The sequence below is a fragment of the Petromyzon marinus genome, chromosome 73 (assembly GCF_048934315.1).
Source record: "Petromyzon marinus isolate PM22_M1 ecotype Great Lakes invasive population chromosome 73, UKy_Petmar_22M1.pri1.0, whole genome shotgun sequence".
Classification (NCBI taxonomy): Eukaryota; Metazoa; Chordata; class Hyperoartia; order Petromyzontiformes; family Petromyzontidae; genus Petromyzon; species Petromyzon marinus.
The window spans coordinates 2,605,004-2,623,573 of record NC_133739.1 but is presented as its reverse complement, the minus strand read 5'-3'; the positions used below and the strand labels follow the sequence as shown (position 1 = coordinate 2,623,573).

The window sequence follows — 18,570 nt, the reverse complement described above, 5'->3', positions numbered from 1 at the left end:
GCTTATTCTTGTTATTGCATTTTAATTTTGAACCGTTGTTTTAATGACAGAGGAAAAATATATATATATGGTTTAATCCGTGGGCGTCCTCGTTTCTGGCTTGCGGAGGGCTTCCCTCTGCGTGACCTCCCTTAGGGCACATCAAACTCTTGTTCACCTGGAGATCTTCGCAGATAGCTGCTAACATTCTCGCCTCGAGAGTTTTATTATTTCTTTATTTATTAATGGCCTGTTTATGACCGACATCTGGTTTATCGTGTGCCTGGCTTACGGGTTTTATTGATTTTTTTTTCGTTTGTAAAAAAATATATATAACGGCAAATATTATTGTTAATATCAATTTTGGAAAAGGCTCATATACAACAGGTTCCATGCGGGTGCCAGGCAGGTGTAAAGCGTGGGTTAGACTCCGAGCCGTGCCAGTGACACAGGCTGCATGTGGACGAGGATGGGGATGTGTGATCGACGCGTGTCCACTTCTCTCTCAACAGGCCTCACGAAAGGCACGAATTAAACCAAAATGGAGAAAATGGAGGAGCACGATCAAGTGAGACTGACAGAGGTATGAAGCAGGAACCACTCTCGTCAGGGTCATGCTAAGAACCAGCGACCTGGGTTAAATTCTCTAACCTCTGTGCATTGTGTAAACGCCAGCACTGCTGAGACAAAGGTGGCCGGGCGTGGTGCTGGCCACATCACCCTCCTCTCGAGGTGTTACTCGCTAGCAGCACTTGCCTCGACTGACTGGTCAAGGCTACATCATGGGGGACCATTGTGTTCGTTACGTAAGTTTGTCATGGCACGGGAAGTGACTTTGATTCATGAGCCGGGTGCTTGCGGCTAGAATGAAGTCCTCCCCCCCTTATGATGCATGTAGTGGCGTGTGTAGGACGATAGGAATCACGTGGCCAGGATAGGGTAGGCAACTTGGAGACAGTGTTTGATGAAGCTCGTGCAGGGCCTGTAGCATTTGATGTTGTAAAGGGGCCCTACATTTTTTGTAAAAAAACACGTAAATATTAAAACACGTACATTTTTTATTTGCATAGTAAAGTAATTGTATACTCTGGTGCTTTCGAGAAAGTCACGTAGGTATAAAATAAAATGAATCACGACGTTTCGATCGCAACACAAGCGGTCGTCCTCAGGCGGGAAAAATATAATCCAGCAGTGGAACTGCTGAACTAACGAGAGAGCAGCTACAACAAGGCTATATACTCTATGTGGCAATGGGCAAGCAAGCGGGGTCTGAGCTGGAAAGGGAGAACAGCATGAATGAGCTTCCATCGCAGCATAACAGTATCATGCCCGCATATGTGCACAACAGCGGTGTTATTGAGAGATTAGCACCATGCAAGTGCAATCCAAGGACGTGAACATGAGAGTGCAATCCAAAGAGAGAGACACAGAGAGTCGAAAATAACAGCTGACATAGTCAGGTAGGATGGAGACATCACAGTCAGTTAAGACTTTACCTGGTTAATTACGTCCTTTCGGTAAAGTCACATACGTAAAAAATAAAAATAAATTAAATTACGTTTCGGACGCAATACAAGCTATGCAGACATCCACCCTACGTCCCTCATTGTGGAAGAGATATGTGGATGACAATTTCGTTATTTGGCCACATGGCCTGCCAGCATTGAGCCAATTTCTCAACCACATTCATTCCATACACCCATCCATCAAATTCAACATGGAAGTGGAGAAGGATGGCAAACTACCATTCCTCGATGTTTTGTTTGAGAATAGACCTGATGGCTCTCTGGAACATTCTGTCTGCAGGAAAGCCACCCACACAGATTCCAACCTGAAACCGGATTCCCACCACCACCCGGCACGGAAGAATTCCCTCATCAAAACACTACACCATAGGGCCCACTGCATTTCTGACCAACACCACCTAGCCAGTGAACTGGAACATGTACACCAGACCCTTAAGATGAATGGATATTCAGACAGTATTGTCCACAAAGCTGTCTCTCCAACCAGGGAGGAACTACCCCTTGAGACACCGATCAAAACCATTACGTTACCATACATAGCTAGCATATCCAAAAATATTTCCAAAATCTTAAACAAACACAAGATCCCGGTCCGATTTAGTACAGTACACAAAATCCGTGATCTAATTCCATCTGTGAAGGATGTCATTCCTGATTTGCAATACCCGGGAGTCTACAAACTAAGCTGCATCTGTGGTGATTGTTACATTGGGGAAACGAAACATCATGTCTCTGACCGTGTCCGCGAGCACAAGGCAGATTTGAAGCATGGAAAAATTAATTCCTCCGCCGTAGCTGATCATTGCTATAACGCTGAGGACTCTCATGATATTGTTTTCCCCGATACCAAGGTGCTCTGCAAACCTTCGGGCTACTATCAAAGGTTTGTTCATGAAGCCATCCAGATATATAAACATAGACATAACTTCAACCGAGATGATGGATACAAATTGAGCAATCATTGGAAGGATTTTATTAACCAGGTAAAACCTTAGCTGCTTTACAGTTTGCTTTCATATCCACATCTCCAGTCTCTTACTCCTAGCCCTGATCATACCCATTATTCGGAAATTTGCCGTTGCATGTCGATCTTACAGCGTAGGTCATTTACTGCCCCCTGTCATCAACAGGCTATTTGCCGTTTCATGTCATATTTGCTCTCCTCCTCCCCCACCCTCTCTTTCATTGACTCCGCCCCCCTCCCTCATCTATTTAACCCTCTGTTACTAGCAGCTCTCTTGCCTACTTTGCTGTGGTTTTCCCACCTGATAACGGACGCTTGTGTTGCGTCCGAAACGTCGTGATTTAATTATTATTTTTATTTTTTACCTACGTGACTTTACCGAAAGAACCAAAGAGTATGGATCCTTGCAGTCACGAAAACTTCAAGTCTAGAATAATAACGTCCTTCCAATGATTGCTCAGTTTGTACCCATCTTTTCGGTTGAAGTTGTGTCTGTGTTTATATATCTGGATGCCTTCATGAACAAATCTCTGAAGGTAGCCGGTAGGTTTGCAGAGTACCTCCGGCTTGGAAAAATCAATTTCGTGTGAGCCCAAATTAAATTTTTCAAGATGGAGGTACTCTGCAAACCTACCGGCTACCTTCAGAGATTTGTTCATGAAGCCATACAGATATATAAACACAGATACAATTTCAACCGAGAAGATGGGTACAAACTGAGCAATCATTGGAAGGACGTTATTAACCAGGTAAAGTCTTAACTGACTTTGATGTCTCCATTCTACCTGCCTATGTCAGCTGTTATTTCCGACTCTGTCTCTCTCTTTGCATTGCACTCGCATGGTGCTAATCTCTCTTTAGCACCGCTGTTGTGCACATATGAAGGCATGATACTGTTATGCGGTGACGGAAGCTCTATTCCCTATCTTCCTAATCCCCCATTAACACAACTGAGGTGCTTACGTCCGGGGGTGGAATTCCTTTCCAGCTCAGACCCCGCTTGCTTGCCCATTGCCACATACAGTATATAGCCACTGCTGGATTATATTTTTCCGCCTGAGGACGACCACTTGTGTTGCGATCGAAACGTCGTGATTTATTTTATTTTATACCTACGTGACTTTACCGAAAGAACCAAAGAGTATGGATTATTGCAGTCATGATAGCTTCAAATTAAGAAAGTAATTGTACTTTTCATTTGCTATACAGCCAGATAATACGACGAATCGCTAGCCTCTAACACCCAGTAGATTCATAAAAGTAGAAGGCAGTATAGTACTATTGTAATAGAGCAAGTGCAGAATCTCTGAACCGGAATGATAGCTTGAAAGCATTTAATGCGGGGCCGTTGAAAGTGCAGGGCCCGTAGCATTTGCTACTTTTGCTACTACGATAATAAGACACTTATGAGTAGCATATTCTACTTTTGCTACTAGGATAATACGGCACTGCTTAGAGGTTGTGAATGTGAGAAGGATGGTCCACACTGTCTGGATAGAGAAGGGGAGTGCTCAACAAATTGCTTAAATTCGGGCTCGCAGCTCGAGTCAATAATACCTTTTTAAAGTTTTGATGAATGATCATTTTTTCTGTTATGATGTTTTAAAGCAATAACATTACAAGCAGTAATTAGCTTGGTTTGGTCTTCATATAACTTACATTTTTTTCGAAAATGTATAACGACTGGGGAATCCCACCCCAGAATTAGCGCGGTATTTGAGTGGCACACTGGGCGCGTGTGTGTGTGCTGAGTGGACTTGCCGATGAACGTTACCAGCGGTGTCAAGATCGGCCTCTGTGCTGGAGGTTCGTGAAGGATGCTGCTGAGCAGCTGGAGGCAGTCGCCCTCCAACAACAACGGAGGGCAGAGGAGGTGGCTAAAGCACAGAAAGTTGTCACAGTAGGGGGCACAGGTGGCGCGTCTGCCAGCCATCTCAGTCATCCCACGAGACCTGGGTCTGTTCCGTGACCTCCTGCCAGCGAACCTTTGACAAATCACGGAACCTCAAAGTGCACCGAGCATGGCACAACCGCGGTTATGACGTCACTGCCACGTTGTGAATGGCTGTTGTTATTACGTTGTTTTTATACACGTACAGTGAGGGAAAAAGTATTTGATCCCCTGCTGATTTTGTACGTTTGCCCACTGACAAAGAAATGATCAGTCTATAATTTTAATGGTAGGTTTATTTGAACAGTGAGAGACGGAATAACAACAAAAGAATCCAGAAAAACGCATGTCAAAAAATTTATAAATTGATTTGCATTTTAATCAGGGAAATAAGTATTTGACCCCCTCTCAATCAGATAGATTTCTGGCTCCCAGGTGTCTTTTATACAGGTAACGAGCTGAGATTAGGAGCACACTCTTAAAGGGAGTGCTCCTAATCTCAGCTTGTTACCTGTATAAAAGACACCTGTCCACAGAAGCAATCAATCAATCAGATTCCAAACGCTCCACCATGGCCAAGACCAAAGAGCTCTCCAAGGATATCAGGGACAAGATTGTAGACCTACACAAGGCTGGTATGGGCTACAAGACCATTGCCAAGCAGCTTGGTGAGAAGGTGACAACAGTTGGTGCGATTATTCGCAAATGGAAGAAACACAAAAGAACTGTCAATCTCCCTCGGCATGGATCTCACCTCGTGGAGTTGCAATGATCATGAGAACGGTGAGGAATCAGCCCAAAATTAAACGGGAGGATCTTGGCAATGATCTCAAGGCAGCTGGGACCATAGTCCTCAAGAAAACAATTGGTAACACACTACGCCGTGAGGGACTGCAATCCTGCAGCGCCCGCAAGGTCCCCCTGCTCAAGAAAGCACATATACATGCCCGTCTGAAGTTTGCCAATGAACATCTGAATGATTCAGAGGGCAACTAAGTGAAAGTGTTGTGGTCAGATGAGACCAAAATGGAGCTCTTTGGCATCAACTCAACTCGCCGTGTTTGGAGGAGGAGGAATGCTGCCCATGACCCCAAGAACACCATCCCCACCGTCAAACATGGAGGTGGAAACATTATGCTTTGGGGGTGTTTTTCTGCTAAGGGGACAGGACAACTTCACCGCATCAAAGGGACGATAGACGGGGCCATGTACCGTCAAATCTTGTGTGAGAACCTCCTTCCCTCAGCCAGGGCATTGAAAATGGGTCGTGGATGGGTATTCCAGCATGTCAATGACCCAAAACACACGGCCAAGGCAACAAAGGAGTGGCTCAAGAAGAAGCACATTAAGGTCCTGGTGGCCTAGCCAGTCTCCAGACCTTAATCCCATCGAAAATCTGTGGAGGGAGCTGAAGGTTCGAGTTGCCAAACGTCAGCCTTGAAACCTTAATGACTTGGAGAAGATCTGCAAAGAGGAGTGGGACAAAATCCCTCCTGAGATGTGTGCAAACCTGGTGGCCAACTACAAGAAACGTCTGACCTCTGTGATTGCCAACAAGGGTTTTGCCACCAAGTACTAAGTCATGTTTTGAAGAGGGGTCAAATACTTATTTCCCTCGTTAAAATGCCAATCAATTTATCACATTTTTGACATGCGTTTTTCTGGATTTTGTTGTTATTCTGTCTCTCACTGTTCAAATGAACCTACCATTAAAATTATAGACTGATCATTTCTTTTTCAGTGGGCAAATGTAAAAAATCAGCAGGGGATCAAATACTTTTTTCCCTCACTGTACCTGCATTCGTTATTTATGCAAGTGTTGCACAATCCTACACTGTTCACTTCGCCTCATCACGCACTCATCGCTTACCTCTCTTTATTAAACAGGTCAAGTTGCACCGGCAGAGCAAGGAGATGAGCCAAACGATGAAGAAGGAGAACGTGAGACCTCAACTTCGAGAAGCCAGAAGTCCAGCCAACCAGTCTCAAACCACCTTAACCAATGCAGCAACTTGTTCCAATCAACTCACCACTGCTAGAAACTGACCCTCATAGAGTCCATGATCAAGACGCCGGCAATGTAGCGACGTGCAGTTGAACCGCAATGCCTCGTGAGGTTAACGTAAAGATACCAAAGTCCTGGTTTGGTCTGGACTGTCTGAAAATGGAGATGTAGAACGCGAGGCCTCAACTGTGTGGGCGTGGCTATAGAAATGTGGGCGTTGCTGGTGGTGGAGGGAGGGGCAACCAGCTGACCACGTGTCACGGTTGAGCCTCCCAGACACGTGGTAGCTTTACGTTCATTTTGCAACGTGCACTATCGTGCTGCCTCACAAGTGCCAGGCATAGGGACCCCCAATATTTACACAGAGACCCACAGATTCACAAAGTCACTCATATATTCACATGGACACGATAGATTCACAATCAGTGAGAGAAAAAAGTATTTGATCCCCTGCTGATTTTGTACTGACAAAGAAATGATCAGTCTATAATTTTAATGGTAGGTTTATTTGAACAGTGAGAGACAGAATAACAACAAGAAAATCCAGAAAAACGCATGTCAAAAATGTTATGAATTGATTTGCATTTGAATGAGGGAAATAAGTATTTGACCCCTCTGCAAAACATGACTTAGTACTTGGTGGCGAAACCCTTGTTGGCAATCAGAGGTGAGACGTTTCTTGTAGTTGGCCACCAGGTTTGCACACATCTCAGGAGGGATTTTGTCTCACTCCTCTTTGCAGATCTTATCCAAGTCACTGTAGAGACCCAAAGGCCCACATAAAGACCCACTAAAGGACACAGAGGCACATAAAGCCAATGGCTAATATAGTGACCCATTCATGAAAATATAGACCAGCATACTTTATAAAAACTCATAGACTTAGATAGACACATGGTCGTGATTAAACTGGGCTCTCAAATGCGGTGAGTTTGATGGTCTCAGCCGGGTCACCAATGACTGCACAAAACAAAACCCATCGCGTAAATTTGTCCCATAGTACCTCATTTGTCCGATAATTCAAACGTCTGCTTGGCTGGCGTGTGACAACATCTCAAGGTGAGTCGTGTGAGGCGTTGCGAGCCCAGCTGTGTGGAGGGTATGAAGGGAACGCGAATGATTCTCACGACAGTCCAGTCCCTTGCACAGCCGTTTGTTTTACACACCGGGGTCACACCGCTCTGCAACATTTACAAGTGGATTCCTTGTGCCGTGATATGACGCTGAAAGGTGAATTATATACTGTTAAAAAGGTTTATTTTTATATTCAAGTATAGCAAACTCTTCCCACTCGTGGGTTTAGTTATCGCGGATTTGCAGTTTCGTGCCAAGTCTATTGAGGTACAGAGTTGGCCGATCGCGCCCCTGTGACTGGACCATTCGCGGTTGATCACGAGATTTCTGTACGCGTCGTAACTGCCATCTTGTCTCCATCGTGTCTCCGTTTTATCTCCATCTTGTCTCTGTCCCGTCTCTATCTTATCTGTCTTATCTCTATCTTGTCTCCCGTCTCTTCTCTCAAGTGGCCCATTGCGGGTCCCGGGTCACGTGGTGTTTCCAGCCTCGAGTGATGAGGCAGTGAGGTTCAGCCGCCCGCCATTTTTCTTTCTATCGTGCGTTAGGAACCGTGAACCAACCCTCATTTTTCCCATTTACCCACCTGCCTCCGTCCATGTTTTTCAGCAAAACCCGACAACGTAGATTCCAAAGCCAACACAACGATGCTGAGTTGTTTTGGGGTTAATGGCCAGAATCTTGACATAGAACCCAGAAACAAATACGGGTCATTGTGATGGCTGCAATGACAACTTACCCCTATTGGTAGGAAATGCAGGCTTACTACTTATATTTATTGTTTACCAAAAACGCATTTTGAGCGCTATACAAGGTTTTGAGCGCTATACGATGTTCTGAATCAAACCAAACATTAAACTAATTTTCAATGGTACAGTATATTTTTTCAAGTAGTGGTATCCCAAACTTTCGCAGCTGCTTAAATTCCCTTTTCACACCATCAATATGTAAACTCCCCCCCCCTCCCCCCTCGCAGGTCTGCACATGCTCCCCCCTGTACATCGTACATCATGCTAAGTCCGCCAATTAAATGCTAATTTTTATGCTAATTCCTTTATCAAGGCGCTCTGCTTCCTCTCACACAGCTTAAAGGTCGCGGTCTGAGCTTGGCTGTGTTCACTCCAGCGCTGTCCTCTAGACAGTCTGGTCCCTTCACCTGATGAAGGCCACTTGTGTTGTGGCCGAAACGTCGTGAATTTTTTTATTTTTGTTGTTTTTTACGTGACTTGACCAAATAAAACCAAAGAGTATCTATACGAGGTTTGTCTGTGTAGGGGATGTCCGAGCCATCATACAATCGCATCACACAGACACACAATCACTCAGCACAGCGCACACCAATCACACGCACGGGAATACACTAGACGGGGTTCAAGAGATTAAAGGGCACTGACGTCACACGCACACGGCACGCGAGACAGCGACGTGGCTTAGGAAGCAAGGTGGAGATGGAGGGTTTAAAAGAGGCTGTGAAATTCGTGTTTCGTGGTTTGTTTTGAGGAACGAGTGTGGCTCTTGTTTGAAGAATAAAGAAGAGCTTAAACAGTCTCCGACTTGTCTTTATCTGGTGGCAGCGGTGAGATGTCTCGCCTCAGCCAACGCAAGATCCCAAGGGGGGAGACTCGGCCACAAGACGCTCGAGGTGCCCGGGACGAGAATTGCTCAGAACCGGAACCGACGAGTCGGGATTCGTCCCCCGGCTCATCGGCGGGATCCGAGGCAGCTGCTCGCCCCGTGTGGGCACCTTCCTCCACCAACCCGGCGGTGCAGACCCAACCACACCACCACCACCGCAGATCATCCTCTCTAGGGATCGGAGGATGGATCAGCTGCTGGAGGCAGTCACCGCGCTGCTTCGCCGGCTAAGTCCTGAGGTCGAACGAGCAGGGGGGAACTTCAGCCGCATCGCCTCCCCAGCGAGGGGACGAGAGCCACGTTCAGGCTTCCGGACCCGGCACTCCGCAGCAGCTGTCAGAGGATGGAGCAGCACCAGCGATGCCGCCGACCGTGCGTCCCGTAGGGGACCCGGGAGAAAACCCTGGCCTGTGCTCCTGACATCCACCGACAGCAGCAGCAACTGACCTGGCAAGTGGCAACGGCACAGGGTGGGAGCGAGATTGAACCCGAAACTCGACCCGAAACTTCCGCGAGTTCAGGCGCTGGTCGGGACTGCGGTCTCGATCCCGCCTGGTGCGCAGGCCTTGGTGCCGCTTCGATATCGCACCCCGCTCGTCACTTGCCGGTCGGATGCGCCGCTCATCGTCTCCACGGTGCCATCGGTGGTTGGTCGACATTGCTTAGCAGCATCTGACACAAGCGTGCGCAGGAATCAGCCGCTGTTCCTGGAGGTCCTTAACACGGCTGACACTCCCATTACAGTTCAGGATGGGATCTTGTTTGCAAATGTCAGTCCCATGCATTTGGACCCTGAGGCACAGACTGTCAACAATGTGCATTTGCACGGTCTGTCAGTCAGCGCAGAGGATATGTCATGGATAGATGCGCTCCTGGCGCAGAACACCGATCTGTCGGCAAAGGAATCGGGGGAGCTCAGGACTTTGTTGCGTGACTTCGCAGACGTGTTCAGTAAGGGTCCCTACGATGTTGGTCGCACGACGCTGATGGAGCACCGCATTGATACGGGCGATGCGCCACCCATTCGACAACGCCTATAGGATGGGTCCTAGCAAGAAGGAGCTTGTGCGGCGGGCATCTACGAGTCCGTGGAGGGTTCTGGTTGTATTGGTTAAGAAATCCTTGTGGTTTCGTGTAGACTTCCGGCGGCTGAACAAAGTTACCTTGGCGGACACCTACCCGCTCCCGCGCATAGATGACTCATTGGATGCGCTTGCAGGAGCAAAACATTTCTCCACAGTAGACCTTTTGGCGGGATTCTGGCAGTTACCACTAGATGCCGAATCCAGACCAAAAACAGCTTTCAGAACACTTCAAGGTCTATTTCATTTCAACTGTTTGCCGATGGGTTCACAAACGGCTCCCGCCACTTTCCAGCAATTGATGGAGTTGGTACCTGCGGGGTTGCAGTGCGAGTCATGTCTCATCTATCTGGACGATGTAATTGTATTCGCTCGCACGTTCGAGGAGCACTTAACCCGGTTGCGACAGGTTTTTAAAAAAAAATTCGTGATGCGAACCTCAGGTTAAAACCCTCCAAGTGCCATCTGGTTCACTCCTCCGTAAAGTACTTTGGTGATGTCGTTAATGCGTCGGGGGACGCGACAGATCCCGAAAAAACGGCGTGCGTCCGTGATTGGCCAACACCCACGTCCGTGCCTGAAGTCCGCAGATTCATGGGATTTGTATCCTATTCCCGCCATTTTGTCAAAATTTTGCTACCATCGCTAAGCCATTGCGTGCACTCACGGCGAAGAGACAGTCGTTTCATTGGGGCCAAGCCGAGACCGACGCGTTCTTGACACTGCGCCAGCGTCTGACAGAAGCGCTGCCCCTCGCATACCCCGATTTTTAGATTCCCTTCCTGCTGGATATGGATGGTAGTGACGTGGGCATCGGGGCCGTTCTCTCCCAGATTCAGGAGGGTAGGGAGGTTGTCATTGCCTACGGAAGTCGCGTCTTGTCGCAGGCCGTGCAGCGGTATTGCGTTACGCGCTGCGAGCTGCTTGCCGTCGTCCACTTTGTTCGGCGGTTTCGGCCCTTCCCTGTACGGCCGCGACTTCACTGTTCGGACGGATCATGCGGCATTGCAGTACTCACTCCGCATTGACCAAGCGAACGGTCAGATGGCCCGGTGGTTGGAGCGGCTGCAAGAGTCCACGTATCGAGTGGTGCATCGGAAAGGAATCAGGCATACGAACGCGGGATGCATTGTCCAGGCTGCCAGCCCCCACTAAGCGCGCCTGCGGCGACGGATCCGCGTGCTGTAGACCGCCGGCCGCGTTGCAACCCGAGATCGTGGCGCCGGTTTCCGCCGGGGACACGGACCGGGCGGGGCCGCCGGTATCGCTTGATAGCGACTTGGGGCTCACCCTGCGGGAATGGAGGGACCGGCAGCAGGCGGACGCGGCTTTGGCACCGCTTCGCCGGCTGGCAGAGAGGCGGCACGCGCTGATGATCTCCCCACGTCGGGGAAGTTTTTCCTCATGTGGGAAGGCTTGTTGATGCGCTGGGACGCTACTGTGAACCGTAAAGTCCTGGTGGTGCCCTCTTCCCTGCGGAGTCAGCTATGCTTTGATGTTCATGCCCGACAGTTTCTCCATCTAGGTAGCCATAAGATCGACGCTGCGCTACGCCTTCGCAATTTTTGGCTGGGCATGTCCGCCGATATCCACCGTGGGGCGTCGGCGTGTGCGGACTGTGCTCACAGGAAGCCCCCGCCGCTCGTGCCAAGCGCTCCCCTGCAGTCCATTAAAGTCTCCCGGGTAAACGAGCTCGTGGCCCGCGATATATTGGGCCCCTTCCCCGCCAGACTGCGGTGTCCATAGCGGACGCCTTTGTAAATGGGTATGTAGCTGACAATGGGGCTCTTGAGCGGCTGCTGACGGACCAGGGCAGAAACTTTTCCTGCAAGCTTTTGCAGGAGGTGTGTGACATGATGGGTGTCAAGAAAGTGCAGATGTCCCCTTACCACCCACAAACGGACGGGATGGTAGACCGCTTTAACCACAAGATCTTGGGGATGCTGTGTCACGTGGTGAATGACCAGCAGACGGACTGGGATTTGCACATCCTTGGGGTTTTGACAGCCTATCGCTCGGCGCCGCATGCATTAATGAGATTCTCACCCTTCTGCTTGATTTATAGAGGCGAGCCGAGCCCTCCGATTGAGACATAAGTATGCCAAGTTTGCAGTCGATGCCACATTGGGAAGTGGGTAAAAATAGAGTTACAAGATTTGAGGATACAACAGACAGATTGAGTTAATGAAAACCGTGTAAAGAAGAAGTTGTCTGCGTGAATAAACGTCACTACGTGCACCGTGGTTGAGCTGCTATGATTTGTGATGTGCAGGTCGCTTCTGAAAAAGAAGCTAATAGTGAGTGGACCCTACCTGGTAAGATAAACAAATATAAAGTAGATTTTTATTTGTATATTTTTCAATTGATTGATTTACCTTTCCTCTGCTTTGCACTCTGATCATCAGTAGTTGTAACGTTCTGACCCAGTACCGCGACTGACATCTGTGCACAAAAGAGCTTCATAGCTCATCGGATTCTTCCGGTCTCAGATAAATATTCTGAGGCTGTCTCGCGATGAGTTTATTTTTTTACTAAACTAGTCAAACTATATTTAAGTCACGTAGAAGGGAAACAATAAAATAATACAAATATAAAACAACAAAATTCAGTGGGCTCACATGACATTGACTTCCCCAAGACAGGTTCTTTGCAAGCCATCTGGCTACCATGAGAGATTCGTTCATGAGGCTATCCACATATACAAACACAGAGACAATTTCAACCGAGAAGATGGATTCTGGTTTAGCAATCATTGGAAGGATTTAATAAACCATTTCGGGTCTTAATTGATTGTTCACGCTTACGGTGGCTTTCAGACCGCATCCATGATTTTCGTCTCCCCCCTCCTCTTTTCCGAACATAGATGGACTCGTCCATCTGAATAACTGCAAAATCGCTCTCCGTGGTGCTAACGTTAAGAAAAAAACGCCACTATTTTCAAAATTTCTTGCTGTGGTTTTCACACCTGATGATGATTGCTTGTGTTGCAGTCGAAACGTCGTGAGAATTTAATTGTTTTATATTTTCATTATTTTATTATGTTATTGTTTCCTTTCTACGTGACTTTACCGAAAGAACCAAGAATATGAATCCCTGCAGTCACGAAAGCTTTAAATCAAAATACTCAAACTATGTTTAGATTATATTCTTGGTTCTTTCGGTAAAGTAACGTAGAAGGGAAACAATAAAATAATAAAAAATATAAAACAATTAAATTCTCACGACGTTTCGACTGCAACACAAGCAATCATCATCAGGTGTGAAAACCACAGCAAGAAAATTTGAAAATGTTTAGATTACCAGATAAAACCCCACTGACCAGCTGTGCAGCTCATTTTCATAAGCGACCTGGGCCATCACTAATTATAGCAGCTCAGCCAAGTGGCCGATATCGTTATCATCACCACGTGACTGATATCGTCATCATCACCACGTGGACATTTATAGCAGCAGACAAAGACTCTAAACACATAGAGACCCATAGAAACCCATAGACACCCAGAGACCCATAGACCCACAGAGACCCACACAAAAACTAAATATGTTCATTGTTTTGATTTAAAGCTTTCGTGACTGCAGGGATTCATATTCTTGGTTCTTTTGGTAAAGTCACCATGTAGAAGGGAAACAATTAAATAATAAAAAATAATTATTGGTTCTTATTGTTTGATATTTTTATTATTTTATTGTTTCCCTTCTATGTGACTTTACCGAAAGAACCAAGAATATGTTAATTGTTACCAGGTGTAAGACTTTACTGAGCTAGTGTGTAGTTATTAATAATAGGGGTTTTCCCCTTTTTTCTGGCAACAAAACTGAAACCTTCTTACAAGGATTCATGTCACTGCATTAACCACAATACCTGCAGTCAAAATGCAAACAAAAAACATACTTTGATAATATATGCATTGTCCTTGAAACTGATTGGTCCACACCAAGGGACGGCTTTCTTTTGAGCCTCGACCCAATTGGTGCTCGACCAGATGACGCCAAAAGGAATGCAGCTGCATTTTGACTGCAGGTATTGTGGTTAATGCAGAAATGAATCCTTGTAAAAAGGTTTCAAAAGGTTTCAGTTTTGTTGCCAGAAAAAAGGGGAAAAACCCTATGATTATATTTTGGTACTGGCAAAGGAGGTCTACTGTGTAGCTGTTTTATCAGAAGCGAGGTGGGCCATCACTAATTTTAGCAGCTCAGCCAGGTGGCTGATATCGTCATCATCACCACGTGGACATTGATAGCAGCAGACAAAGACTCTAAACACATAGAGACCCATAGAAACCCATAGACCCACAGACACCTATAGACACAGAGATCCATATAGACTCACACAGACCCATAGAAACCCATAGACACCCAGAGACCCATAGACCCACAGAGACCCATTCTAAAACTAAATATGTTCATTGTTACCCGGTGTAAGACCCCACTGAGCTACTGTGTAGCTGTTTTATGAGAAGCGAGCTGGGCCATCACTAATTATAGCAGCTCAGCCTGGTGGCCGATATCGTCATCATAACGTGACTGATATCGTCATCATCACTACGTGACTGATATCGTCATCATCACCACGTGGATATTGATAGCAGCAGACAAAGACTCTAAACTCGTGGTGACGTCGATTCTGAATGTGGAGGGGAAAACCCAGAGGACCTGGAGACAATCCACGCGACTACGGGGAGAGTAAACTCGCAAACTCCAAATACACAGCAGCAGCAGGCGTCAGGGTCGGGATTGAAGCCACGACCTCCTGGACACCAGGCGAGGTGGTTGACATCTCTTAATTTAAAGCTTTTGTGTCTGCAGGAATTTATATTGTTCGGATATTTAGGTAAAGTCACGTAGATAGGTCCAAAGATCGCACGCAACGCAAGCGATGTAAACTTAGTAGTTTTAGTTTTCTTTGTTAGTTTCTTTGAAGCCATCTACGTAACTTTACCGAACCATCCAAACAACATAGTTAACATCTGTGACGTTGTTTGTGCAGCACCCCACCAACCCCTTGGACTAGAGAACCCCAGAGTAATCTCACTTCCTTCTGAGTCACAGCCGCCGCTCTGTGGACAACCTCAGCTGGCTTCGTCGTCTACCACGGAGAGGGGTGGGGGGTGAAGCATCCATTGGGCTGTCAGAGTGTGACGGGGCAGGGAGCACCACCCACTGTGCATTGACACTCACGCACAGAGGTGACAGCCACTCACTCACACACTCACACAGGTGACAGCCACACACACTCACACACTCACACAGGTGACAGCCACACACACTCACACAGGTGACAGCCACACACACTCACACACTCACTCACACAGGTGACAGCCACTCACTCACACACACTCACACACTCACGCAGTGGTGGCAGCGATACTCACACACTCACACATAGGTGACAGCCACTCACACACATACTCACACACACAGGTGACAGCCACACTTACACACTTACACACACTCACACAGGTGACAGCCACTCACATTCACACACTCACACACACTTACACACTCACTCACACGCGGTGCCACAGAACGCGTGCATCGAGTCATCATCATTCACCCCAGGGAGCTGTGACTTGGGCCAACAACGGTGAGGATTAAACTCTGTGCGAGTGTGTAAGTGTGTGAGTGTGTAAGTGTGTGAGTGTGTGTGAGTGTATAAGTGTGTGTGTGAGTGTGTAAGTGTGTGAGTGTGTGAGTGTGCGAGTGTGTGTAAGTGCACCCAGCCTGGAACAGGCGACGTGGTGACGTCACACTCACTTAATGGCGAGTGGCGGGTGTCGGTATGGATGTTGGACTTCTTTCGCACCGTACGTAGCCAACCGTGGCTAATCGCAGTTGCGTGTGAAGGACAACAATCTCAGCACAACAACAACAACAGCACTCGGGTCTAAACAAATTAGTGCTCAATCGAGATGATTTAAAAGTGGCTTCCCAATGTCGCAAGCAAGAGCGTTCCAGACGGCCGCAGAAGCGCATCTGAAAGCGTGCGAAGCGGTGCGTGTTTGTGTGTAAGTCGACTCAGCCTCAAATGTCGTAAACATCGCCACTAGGGAGACAAAGGCAGCCGGGCGTGGTGGTGCTGGCCACCCACCCCCTCTGTGTGCCACAGTGCCGGTAGCCTTCACAGGCGTTGCTACTCGCTAACAGCACTTGCCCCTGCAGCCTGTTAGAGGCTACGCGGGGGGTTTTTGTCTTTGTGTAGGTGAGCGAGTTGAGAACTTAGATCTTTGCACTTTGTGTGTGCGGAGCTGATGTGGCAGCGAGTAGCGCTCCGAACCCGGCGACACGAGTTCGATTCCCGCTCACGGCGCAACACCATCGGGTGACGATGGTCTGAGCCGGTCCCGGGACTGCCCTAAGGTCGACTCAGCCTCAAATGAGTACCGACAGTCTGTTAGTAGAAGTTAGACTGGGATCGTGAGTTTGGTATTTCACGCGGCGCGTATCTGTAAGGTGAGTGAACAACACGGACAGGTGGTGAGAGGCGTGCAGTGCTGCCGTGGCCTTCACCAGTCGAGGAAACGATTGGACTGCGCTCTGTGATTCAGTCCCCATTCAGGTCCTTTATTTAACCACTAGCTGAGAGAGCTCCCGTTGAGATTCACTGTCTCGTGTTGATGAGTCTTGCCGCATGGTGAAGTGGGGAGATGTGACCCTGCCAAACGATGAATTAATTTGTAAATCGTTTGTAACTTGTTCATTTTACAGAATTCCTGTCCTCCGTAAAGGAATGGCCCTGAAGTCTCCACATGGAAGAATAACAACAACAATGTTACTAATATTACTAATATTATCATTAATTGGTAAGTAGCATCATCATCATCACCACCACGTGTTGCCTATGATGGATTGTTGGGGCAAGCGCTGAGCGAGGGCTGAGTGACTGGAGCAGTGGCCACGTGGGGGTCACGTGGGGGTCACGAGAGGGATGGAGTGGAGTGTTGAGACGGGAGAAGGCGATGGGAATGCGCAGTGGAGAAGAGGGGAGGGAGCCTCTCAGAGAGTAATGGAAGGAGGCTAAGGAGGGGGACTGCTTCATGTACAGGGGCACTGCTGAGTCTGTGGGTAGCAGTGCTGAGTCTGTGGGTAGCAGTGTTGAGTCTATGGTAGCAGTGTTGAGTCTGTGGGTAGCAGTGTTGAGTCTATGGGTAGCAGTGTTGAGTCTGTGGGTAGCAGTGTTGAGTCTGTGGGTAGCAGTGTTGAGTCTATGGGTAGCAGTGTTGAGTCTATGGGTAGCAGTGTTGAGTCTATGGGTAGCAGTGTTGAGTCTGTGGGTAGCAGTGTTGAGTCTGTGGGTAGCAGTGTTGAGTCTATGGGTAGCAGTGCTGAGTCTTTGAGTATCAGTGTTGAGTCTATAGGTAGCAGTGTTGAGTCTGTGGGTAGCAGTGTTGAGTCTGTGGGTAGCAGTGTTGAGTCTGTGGGTAGCAGTGTTGAGTCTATGGGTAGCAGTGTTGAGTCTGTGGGTAGCAGTGTTGAGTCTGTGGGTAGCAGTGTTGAGTCTGTGGGTAGCAGTGTTGAGTCTATGGGTAGCAGTGTTGAGTCTATGGGTAGCAGTCTTGAGTCTATGGGTAGCAGTGTTGAGTCTGTGGGTAGCAGTGTTGAGTCTGTGGGTAGCAGTGCTGCGTCTGTGGGTAGCAGTCTTGAGTCTATGGGTAGCAGTCTTGAGTCTGTGGGTAGCAGTGTTGAGTCTGTGGGTAGCAGTGTTGAGTCTGTGGTAGCAGTGTTGAGTCTATGGGTAGCAGTGTTGAGTCTGTGGGTAGCAGTGTTGAGTCTATGGGTAGCAGTGCTGAGTCTATGGGCAGCAGTGTTGAGTCTATGGGTAGCAGTGTTGAGTCTATGGGTAGCAGTGTTGAATCTATAGGTAGCAGTGTTGAGTCTATGGGTAGCAGTGTTGAGTGTATAGGTAGCAGTGTTGAGTCTATGGGCAGCAGTGTTGAGTCTATAGGTAGCAGTGTTGAGTCTATGGGTAGCAGTGTTGAGTCTGTGGGCAGTGTTGAGTCTATGGGTAGCTGTGTTGAGTCTATAGGTAGCAGTGTTGAGTCTATGGGTAGCAGTGTTGAGTCTATGGGTAGCAGTGTTGAATCTATGGGTAGCAGTGTTGAGTCTATGGGTCGCGGTGTTGAGTCTGTGGGCAGTGTTGAGTCTGTGGGTAGCAGTGTTGAGTCTATGGGTAGCAGTGTTGAGTCTATGGGTAGCAGTGTTGAGTCTATGGGTAGCAGTGTTGAGTCTATGGGTAGCAGTGCTGAGTCTATGGGTAGCAGTGTTGAGTCTATAGGTAGCAGTGCTGAGTCTATAGGTAGCAGTGTTGAGTCTATGGGTAGCAGTGTTGAGTCTGTGGGTAGCAATGTTGAGTCTGTGGGTAGCAGTGTTGAGTCTATGGGTAGCAGTGTTGAGTCTATAGGTAGCAGTGTTGAGTC

The 18,570-nt window shown here is 47.8% G+C and overlaps 1 long non-coding RNA gene across 2 annotated transcripts in view; it reads left to right on the top strand.

Annotated features, from left to right (window-relative positions):
* The window catches only part of LOC142906970 (uncharacterized), a 45,469-nt gene extending 36,482 nt beyond the window's left edge, over positions 1–8,987 (top strand). For both annotated transcript variants that reach the window (XR_012930606.1, XR_012930605.1), the window contains exons 5-6: positions 6,248–8,253; positions 8,700–8,987. This is a non-coding gene — a long non-coding RNA (uncharacterized LOC142906970). The remainder of the gene's footprint in view (positions 1–6,247; positions 8,254–8,699) is intronic.
* Positions 8,988–18,570: the final 9,583 nt, after the last annotated feature.